Below are 11,249 nucleotides of genomic sequence, written 5' to 3' on the forward strand. Positions count from 1 at the left end.
ATAGGCTCATTAACTAAGGTGTTAATCATAATTACTTCCTACGATTCACTGATAGGCACATCAAATAATGTATTATCCAACACACTGCAGGCTAAAGGATCATGAACTACATCGTCTAAGACGGTGGTATCTCTAGTCAAATCCGCATCCTTTTGAATAGGTGAATAATCATTAAAATTATCGGGATTTGGACCAGAAATGATACTATCATTATGAAGTTCAACTGGAGTAACCATTTCCTGATCACTATGCCTACATATGTATGATTCTCCATCAATATTATCCTCATCATAATCATCATTATAATAACATGAAAAAGATCGAACCTCATCAAAACAAGTAGTGTTACCAATTCTAACCTCGTTATCTTGATTATGTGAATAACTATCTTCATTCTCAAGGGTATTATTGGATACACTATATTGGCAATTCAAGTTATTTCGAGCAATACTTTCGTTCGTCTCTAACTCAAGTCTACGTGTCGACTCAGCTATCCTCTCAAGGGTCACTTCCAAAGAAAGTTCCCTTAGTGTTGGATCTAAGTTTCCAGTTAACCTATTGAGGATATCTTCTAAAGAAGATTCAGTCGTTGTTTCAGTTCTTTCGTCCATAACTATGTTATTCACCTCATCTAACTTACATGTCGATTCAGCTAACTTAAGTGTCGACTCAGCTAAATCCATGAGGGACTCTTCTAGAGAAGGAATAGGAACAGAAGGATCATAAAAAGGACTACTTTTTAAAAGTTTGATTGTACCCTCTAGAGACGAAGAACTAGTATTATAATCTTCTTGCTCGTATGACTGATGCACGTGTGGATATTAATTGGGCTCACCATGACCCATAACCTTCAAAAGGTTGGCGTTCTCAACCACTGTTCACACTATGGTCATAAAAAGAGTAATGTCCATATTGTTCACTTGGATATTCATATTCATTGTGATGGTTATTATAATACCAGTTTGACATCCTAACTGTAAGGGAATTCTACACAAGCACAAACAAGGATGACTCGACCACAACAAGCCTATTTTATCTAGCAAACAAAAAAACATGATGGCTCCACTTAGGTTGTTTCTAGACCAGCTTCTATTCATTCGAAAGGGAATTCGTTACAATTTGAGCAAACCTCTCTGGAATCAGTCTGAGTTAAAGTAAGCTAAATAGAGATAAGGGAAGCTCAGTGGAGCTTTGATACCCAAGGCTTCACCGGTATTACAAGGCGGCACATTCAACTTACAGAAACCATCATGAACTTCGAAGTATGCTTAAAAGAGCAACCAATATTTTTCGAACGACTTTCCTATTAAGCTCGTTACCCTACGGTCTCGTTCTAGTCCAAATTTTAAGGCTTAGGTTCGCGTAGGTTACGTGTTCCTAAGGCGGGCAAGAAGGAAACAGTGAAAAATCCGAGTCCTTATCTTAATTTGGCCAGGCCTTGCCCTTTACTAGAAATTTAAAACCGTATTCGATTCCTCAACATATATGCATACAAAATCATCCAGTAAACCCGCTGACAGGGGATTCGCGGGTGTTTATAATTCTTACCTCCCGTTCCAGACGGGGATGAACCGTTGAAGTCGACTCGGACCACTGACTCTGATGTCAGTGTACGAACCCGAGGGGCCGAGACAATATCGTAACTGTCGTCCTTCCTTGTGCAGTTTATATTTAAACCAACCCTTCCTTAGGCTTTTAAAAATAAAGTCCAATGTTCAATGTACAAAAAAAAATGTCAAAAGATAAAATATTATAAAAATAAAACCCTAATTATAGTTTCTAAAAATAAAAGAAATAAAATAAAATAACTATTTACAAAATCTTCTTCTTCACTTCTTTTGGATTTCTCTTTTCTTTCCTTTTTGGGCTTCGCCTTTCTTTTCAGTACTTTTATTTTTTTCTTTAGCTCAGCTCCAAATCTGAAATCAAACAAGAAATACCGAAACGCGTAAAAAAGAACAAAAATAATAAAAATAAAAACAAAACCTAAATACAAATATATACACAAGTCCCTGGCAGCGGCGCCAAAAATTAGTCGAATTTGAGATAGTGGTAAATAAGGTTGTCGTTCACTCGAACTTGATGAAATTGATTTTTAAGGTTGAATTAAAGAAAATAATAAAACTAGCAAAAATATACAAAATATGAGTAACAAGATGGAGGGACACTGGGACTCAGGATTTCACCAAACAACAATTTTATGCGGTTCAAATATCAATTCTAAACAGTAATATCTCATAAAAATTCATTAACTCTAATACATTGCCTAAAGTAGATTTCGAAAATAATGGATGTAAATCTAAAGCATGGGATATCAAAACATTTAAGAAAGCATAACCCATCAATTTAAATGACTACCATTCAACGAAAATCATAAATCAATTAAATAACAGTGCAAATAGTCATAATAAAATTAATATAATTACCGCATTCATGAGATTTGATTTCCTCCGTCGTCCCAGAAATGGGGTCTAGCTCCTCATGACAGTACCAGAGACGATAATATGATTAAATAAATTTATTTTATTGATCACCATTGGAGTTCTCACAATAAACCGTACAATCCTTTTTCTAAAATAATAACAATCAGAAACAGTAGAAAATAGAATTGAAAATATTAAACTCCAAATGAAATAATGCTCTTGGCTCCGGACTACCGGCCTCCCCAAATGTGCTCTCTAGCTCTCTATTTATACACACAAATACACATTACTCAAATATATTCTTCCATAACTCCAAAATCTTCTTCTTTTTAATTAAAAATATCTTCAGAATTTTTCCTTCTCTTTATTCTATATATTTCTTTAGTAAACCCATATCTTCTTTAATTCGCATAGTAAAATCCAAGATAAAATCTTCTAAGAATATCTTTCTTGTTTAATACAAGATAACTTCCTTTTTCTTCAAAACTTCATGTTTATAAGGCAAGAAGATATTCTTATCTTAAAGGCAGTAAATCCTTTATCGTTGAAACCAAATTTCCCGCCAATTTTTCTTTTCAAATCAAGGAAGAAGATGCAGTCCCCTTAACCAGTGATGGGTTGCGATTAGCAGTTGGCTCCTTGGGGTGCCCCTTATCCAAAACTGAGAGTCCGAATAACATGTGTCCTCCGGATGCATATACCAACTTTTCGAGCCGAATTTTCCAAAAATACCTACAAACACATAAAACATCATAATAAGTAGAAAATCGAGTACCAACAATACTGAAAATTGAGGACAATTCAATCACAAAAATGTGTCTAGCAACCATCTCAGGTGATTACTTAAGATCGGTTTCACTAATAAAAGTCATACCAATACAAAAGTCAGGCCTTGTGAATAGTTTTACCAAGAACATAAGCAAGTCATGAGCGGTTATACTAAACACACATATTGGTAATCCAAAAATTTGCAATGAATAACAATACTAATAAGCCTATTCCCTTTCGATTCATAAAACAAGTTTATGAATTGTACTTCCTTTAAACGAATGTAAAACATTGTTTCCTAGGACGAAATCTTAACCCATACCCATACATAATCACAATAGCATTCATACGATTATGTCGATGTCTTATAAATGAAGTTCAAAAGATAAGCGTTATACTTCGTATTGTATTCCTTAATACTACGTCTAACTAGAGTATAATCATTCACAGCTTCGCAGTTATGTTTTCAATATGCACGACTTGAAAGATATGTTAGGGAATGAAATAATTCAAGTCAAATATTACTAACCTCAAGTGTAAGGATGATGTCGTCGTTGTAGCTCCTTACTTCTTCACATTCTTCAAGTCTTCACGTAATACTTGTAATGTCTCATATCCTAATACTTTCAAGCTAACCTATACGGAGTTGACTCTAGTACATAATCAAGCGACTCTTTAAATGAGTTTTGGTTCACTAAAATATGACAACCAAACTTGACATACCAACGCTTGGTGGGTTCAACCGAGCTATGCTCTAACATTTTGAGTTGGCTAAGAAATCCCAAAGAAAAAAGGTTCCGAAATCACAAGTTTTTACGCACCTTTATGTCACGGTCATATAACACATTGTATAACAAGAAAGTTTACAAATTACACCACCGACGTTTCAAAACCAAGTCTTTTTCACACCTATACTTCATGGTTATAACCTATGCTTACTGGAACTAAAATCATCAATCTTATGCAGCAAGTCTTATTCCTCAATGTTTATTTTCATACGATAAATTAAGATATACCTAATGTAAATCGAACCAAATTCACTTTAAGATATTTATAGTTAAGATCAAATACCTCATATAAAGAATTTTAGTGATTTACCTAATGTAAGTCGAAGCAATTGACTTTGAGATACATATAATTACGATCAAATACCTCTTTTATAGAATTTTAGTGACTTGGGTTCTTCATGAATTTTGTTTTACGAATCTTTAGTCTCCGATTCTGCAATCTTCAATGTTTTTAACAAGTAATGATAACATCTCTAATATTGAGACTCTAAAACCTAAACTCGTCGTAGTAGCCTTTCGTAATCTCAAGAGTACACTTTGGCATCTAAACTTGAAAATTTCCTAGACATGCCAACGTCTGTAAGGTTCAACAGAGCAAGCTCTACTAAAGGGGTTATAATTAATTTACAACATGTGAATAGGCTTGAATCAATGATCTATGATAAATGACAAAGTGGATCTCAAGATTATTATTATGGGCTTACCTGTTGTCAAGTTGAGACTGCTTATACCCGTACAACTCTGCTTGTAAGAAACTCGTGTTATGCACTGGAATATCGCGTTCTATTTTGCTTTAGAATGATCTTTATGTTTTCACTGATAATATATTTTCTGGATAACATAATTAAGAGGTACAATATGACATTATGATAACTAGTGAATTTACCATGAATTACATGTGCATTATAAGGGAGTTTTAAATAATTATATGAAGTGTTTTTGTAGCCACTAATTGTAATATGAATATATGCATTATAGGGTTGGGTATGAATTTTAACCTGATCAGAAGGAGTGAAATTTGGTTTCAATCGCCTAACTAGATTGTTAAATTGGAATTCATTAAGTAGGTGTATGTGTTTTTGTTCATTATAGGATGATCAAATGCATCATAGGGTGATTATATCTATGTTGAATGCGAGTATCTTGTACATATGGATTATAAGATGAAAATTGACCATGTGGAGTTAAACTTGATTTCAATTGTTTATCTATTTAGATAAATAACTTTGATTTCATTGCGTAAGTCCATGGGTACTCGTGATGTTAGTTTTCTTGAAAATTTTGTGCTAACACTCTTATTTTGTAGGAGCTTTAGGGCTAATTCATTAAAAGGAGAAAAATTTATCCGATAGTGAATATTTTACAGGAAAGTAAAATTGGCAACCAAAAAGACTGTACAGAATCCAACAAGCGCTAGGGGGAGATGGCATGCACCAACACTGAAGAGGCGCGAGACAAAAAAAAAATTCTCCACTCTCCCCCGTTTAGGAAAAATCAATAAAATACAGAATGTGGATACCACTATCTACATTATATCTAAAAGCCCAAATGGCAAGGGTAAAACGCTAGACCCAAGTCATCTAGTTAGAGTAATCTAGACTATATATAAATTATAAACTTATTTTCTCCTTAAGTAGCACTGAATCATTAACGATTTGTCTCCATGGACCCTATAAGTAAGGACTCTAGCCTCCAAAAATAAGGATCGAACCCCAATGCATAAGTCTCCCTCCTATTTTCGTACTCTTCTTAATACTTAGCTCGAACTTTGTGTGTCTAGGTATGTTCTCTAATTAAAGCAGTTAGATAAGTGCACCACCATTGATATTTTTGAGAGAAAAAAGATAAAAACCCATCTATAACAGGTAAACGAAGAGGTTCTTAAGCAACAATAACTGGTTTGACAATCTTTTTTCGCCAAACCAAATTTCTCATCCAAGCTTTGAGTGTATAAATACATGCTTTTAACCGTTTTGTACGCTAAGAGCTGGCTATAACAATTTTTACTAACTCGACCCTACCATAGTGGAAAGGAAAATCCTTTTCTGTAGGCGGATTTTAGCTTAATTCTATCTAGAATTGGTTATATCTTTTAGCGGACCGCAATTTCAAATTCCTACCGCCGCTTGAACTCTTTCTATTTAGATCGGAACAAAATAAACCATCTTTAATAATTAGTCATCTTTTCCTTAACCTTAGGTTTACATACTATATATTTGCCTTTTTTTTGGGTTTGCTTGGTTTTATTTTCCTGCTTGTTTTTTCACCTTCAAAGTCGATGAGGAAGAAGATTAGTGGATTGTCTCTTTTCACAAAAACACCATCCACAACAGAATCAAGAACATCAACTCTTTCTACAACAACAACAAAATCAACAGTAACAACAACTTCAGTAATACCACCAATTGCAAAGCAATACAAATCACTAAAACTCTGACACAGATTCAGATCGATTCAAACCGTTTTAGACCGAGCCACTTGATTTATGTTATTCTAGTTTAGTTTGTTACCTTGTTATTAAAAACCTTGTAAAATGGATATATCAGACCCTAACACCATTGTTTTTTGCAGTTTTGTTTTTAAAGACCCAAACATGATCATTTAACTGATCACGTTTACTTGTCCTAGGCATGTAAAGTTGGTTATATTGTAGTAACGGTAAAATTCTATGGTCTGAATGTCTAGAGAAATTCAGTGTCGACGATGGTTATAACCTAAGCTTTGATATAATTTCTGTGGTCATCCCAAGTCCTGTAACAAGCCCTAAAATTGCTTATATTGTAGTAATGGTAAAATTATGTGGTCTGAATGTCTAGAGAAATTTAGTGTCGATGATGATGGTTATAGTTTAAGCTTTGATATAATTTTTATGGTCAGCCCAGGTCCTGTAACAAGCCCAATTGAGATTCAGTCGATATTATAAGAACCATTTTTTGGGGACCAAAGTTTTTTTGTGGGGACCATGATTCTACTTTAGGCAAGAAATTATAAGTAATCCTAAGTCACCCCTTATCTAAATGTTTTTCTTAATACCAAACTTACCCTCCTTAATTAAATGTGTTAATTTAATGATTAATTAGTTATTAGTTAATGATTAGTATGATTAGTAATGATTAGTGATTAGTATGATTAGTAATGATTAGTTACCATTAAGAAGTTCTATTACAAAAAAATTGAAAATTTTCTTTGCGAAAATTTTTAAATATTTTTGTGATTAAGTTCGGTTACCCAAATTTATGATCAAAAATGAACTTAATGATTAGTGATTAGTATGATTAGTAATGATTAGTTACCAGTAAGAAGTTCGGTTACAAAAATTGAAATTTTTCCTTGCGATCAAACCGAACTCTATATTTTCGGTTATAATTTTTTTTTAAACTTTTTACGATCAAACCGAACTTAAAGTTCGGTTAAGAAACATTTTTTGCGACGTAACCGAACTAAAGTTCGGTTGGAAAATGTTTTTTGCTACTAACCGAACTAAGGTTCGGTTGGGAAATGTTTTTGCAACTAACCGAACTATTAGGGTTCGGTTGGGAAATGTTTTTTGCTACTAACCGAACTATTAGGGTTCGGTTAGAAAATGTTTTCTGCGGCATAACCGAACTAAGGTTCGGTTGGGAATTTTTTTTTGCAAAATAGCCAAACTGTTTTTCATGTTCATCATTTTCATTAGGTTCGGTTAGTTCGATAAAGTTTTTCACATAATTCCTAGCCGAACTTCTCTCTGCAACTTCCATTTTCAACTCATTTTGATGGTTAATACTCATTTTTCAATCGAACGAGGAACGTCAAACAAAGAGAGAAGAAGAAGAGGATAATTTTTTTTTTCAAAACTAAAAAATTTCGATTCCCCCCTATTTTTGTTTTTGATTTTGATTTTGATTTTGGTTAATAGATTCATTTAGATTAGATATATATGATTAGATTTATATAGTTATTAGGTTAGTTTTAATTTAAATTAAAGGGTAAATGTGTACTTACCCAATTTTAGAATACCCCTTATAAATATAGGGAGGTTGGCCTAATAAGACCATGGTCCCAAAAAAAAACCATGGTCCCTAAAAAATGGTTCATAATCAATGTTTTGGAGGTTTAAACATAAAGAAAACGAGGGGAAGAAAAAGTAATGTACTTGCTGATATAAAGGGTAAACTCAGCAGGAAAACCTCACTCATGGTTCTATCCCTGCGCTAGGAATCCAGCCACAACCATCCTGGTTATTTATTCAATTTTGAACGGTAGAATTTAGATGGTGGTGGGTATTCTTTCCGTAGACTATGACTTTGTGAACACAACAACAACATCAATTAAAAGTCGTGACGTTGATAAGTTCCCAACCACTAACAGAGAAACACAAAGCAAAAATCCAAATAACTTCCACTTGTCTATTTATGCACATGAGTAAAACTCTCTAGTGTCCAGCATTCTTGGAACTCTACTCTTCAGTAGGATACAAAATTCGGCCGGACTTGATTTTACATTAAATAATATAGGTACAATCTTGATTTTACATTAAACACAAAGCAACCTAATTTACCCATTAATAAGAAAATAAAAAATAAAATTGCATTAACATTTTAACAATTCATTGAACTGAACCCAACAAGGATTCCATCCTACACATAGGAACCAATATATACATAAAGAAGGAAAAAAGAGAAGTAAATTTTTATTACATTCAAAAGAAAGTTTTCACTTGTAGGGAATTTTGAAAATAGTGGAAACCCACAAGAGGTGGATGCACCACCAAGATCAATTTCAGGTTACCATCTTCCCTAAATACCTTGATAATCAGTTGCTAGCTGCAACTTGGGTCAAGTTTACGTTTGTCGAAATTATTGTAAACATCCAGATATCAACAGTGATGGATCGTTAACGTTCTATACATGTGCAGGTGTAGAGTTCGGTGGGGTTTGTGCAGAGGCAATACGTCCACCACGCTCTGTTCTACTGTTCTCGGCAAACTTGATACTATTTTCATGAAGTCCCTTCTGTTTCTCCTCCTCGGTCCACTCGGATCCGTAGTAAGTTTCTTCATGAGATTTTACAATATGTTTTGATGCAGGCAAAAACATACTTCCCCACTGTGGGAAGTGTACTAGAGTTACTGGAAGGGTCATGGCTACAATCATAATTCCCATGTAAGTAATTCCAGTTGCGGTTGAGTATTTTGAGCTTGTAAAGAACAAGAATTGGGTTAATCCAGAACCAAAATTCCCGCCGGCACCGGTTAGTCCTGAAATAATACCCAGTGACCGTCTAGAAATAAATGGAATGATTCCGAAGGTAGCTCCACATGCAGCTTGTGCACATATGGAGAAAAGGATCATTGCCAAGACTGAGATGGGAAGTGAATTGGAACGACCGAGCCAGATGCAAAACAGACCTCCCATAGTCTGAAGGATCCATAGGTTCCATAATCTCGCCCTCATAACGTATTTACGTGCACCAAAGTCTGAGAGGAAACCACCGATTGGGCGGGCGAAGAAGTTTGCCATACCGAAGGCAGCAGCAATAATTCCAGCTGTATGAAGCTTTAGATCAAACCTGTCAAAGAAGTACTCGGCGATGACATTATCCGTGGACAATTCCACACCCATAGAGTAGCCATAAAGAAGGACGAAGATCCACGTCCTGTAGTTTGTGACAGCATACCACAATACCTAAATAAACAAATACAAGATCCGAATCAGTTATAATTCATTTACGATAAAGTTAATTCTGACTGCTAGTAGGCATTACGTATGATTAATGAACATTAACTGACCTTAGAGAACTTGTCTTTGGCAACTGTTCCTGTCTTTTGTAAAGCACCAAGATTTCCATCAGGAAGATCTTGTCCAAGGATCAGCACAAGGAGCCCGGTAATGATATGCATCCAACCAGGTATAAAGAATGCAATACGCCACGCTGTGAATGGGGTGGCACCGCATTTTCTGATCAATTCGTAAAGCAAAGGCATTAAAAGTTGAGTTGCACCACCACCCATGTTTCCCCACCCTGCGGCGGTACCATTGACTAGCCCAATGATCTTACTATTGAACATAGTACTCATCCAGTACTGGCACGAAACAAAAGTAGCAAGCGAGAAACCAATCATGAATCGAACAGCTACGTATCCACCGGGCGAGCCAACTAGAGCCATGCAAAACACAGTTGGTGCAGAGAGCATCATCAAAAATGCACAACCATAGTAAATCACAAACAGCTCCCATGGCAAGCCTAGAAAAGATACTACCAGAGACGGAAGCAATTCCAGCGTTACCCACATCGCCTTTTCTTAAATTAAGATTGTCACGTATAATAGGAACTAGTGGAGCAGCAGCAAATGTTGATATAAAACAAGTGAAAAAAGACATCCATGAGAGATGGAAAGTTCTCATATGTGGATTTCCAAAGGCAAAAAGTTTAAAGACTTTGGCTTTGTGTTCAGAATCAACTGGTAAATCGAACTTCGCAGTTGTGTCAGTAGGAACCATGGGAGAAGCCACAGCAAAGGCATATGATTGTTCTTTGCCAGTGACTCCATGCATAGAGCTACCAGGAGAACCCTCTCCACCAGCCATTACAAATGTAGACAGATCCAAAGAGAATTGAAAATGAGAACTTAGAAGAAGAAGGAAAAAAACTCGGAAGTGCTGAGAAGGTAGATAGGATATTTAGTTTTGGTGTATATAAATTGATGAAGTGGATGGTATTTATAATCTTATACTTGAAAACCGTTGACATTAGAGGATGTTTTAAATTGTTTAAGAACCGCAAATTAACTAAAAATGTTAAAATTTTATGTAATTGTGCTGTCTCTTTGGAAACACATGCACAAGGAATCCTAGTAGCCGCATCACATTAACTTAAATAGGTAAATTGCCAAAAAGGCTTCTCAGATATCCCAAGAGACCATTTTTGGGTTTTCTAAGTAAGTATATTCAGAATCGTCCATTACTTTCAAGCCTGCATTAATATTCAACTAATGAATGAGTTGAAATTCCTTGGTGTTTTTTTTCTAGGTAGAAGTTAATCAAGATTCTTCCAAAATCAAGAAAGATATTAAAGCTTCTGGCAAAATGAAGAGAACAAAAGTAGAGTAAGTAGCACCAGATAATAGGAACAACAAAATTTTCTACATACGCAGACGTTAAGTTAAATTAAAAATAAATAAAAATACTTAAGTAGCCTGAACTTGGAGATGCTTCTGGTTTTTGACCCTCTTTTGTCACCTAAAATATGGGTTCGTCTTAATTCGTCTTAATTTAACCATGTGTTTCAA

The 11,249-nt window shown here is 34.9% G+C and overlaps 1 pseudogene; it reads right to left on the minus strand.

The window, feature by feature from the left end:
• Positions 1 to 8,449: 8,449 nt before the first annotated feature.
• On the minus strand, positions 8,450 to 10,591 carry LOC113314183 (annotated as a pseudogene).
• Positions 10,592 to 11,249: the final 658 nt, after the last annotated feature.

This window comes from Papaver somniferum, chromosome 9, assembly GCF_003573695.1.
Source record: "Papaver somniferum cultivar HN1 chromosome 9, ASM357369v1, whole genome shotgun sequence".
Taxonomy (NCBI): domain Eukaryota; kingdom Viridiplantae; phylum Streptophyta; class Magnoliopsida; order Ranunculales; family Papaveraceae; genus Papaver; species Papaver somniferum.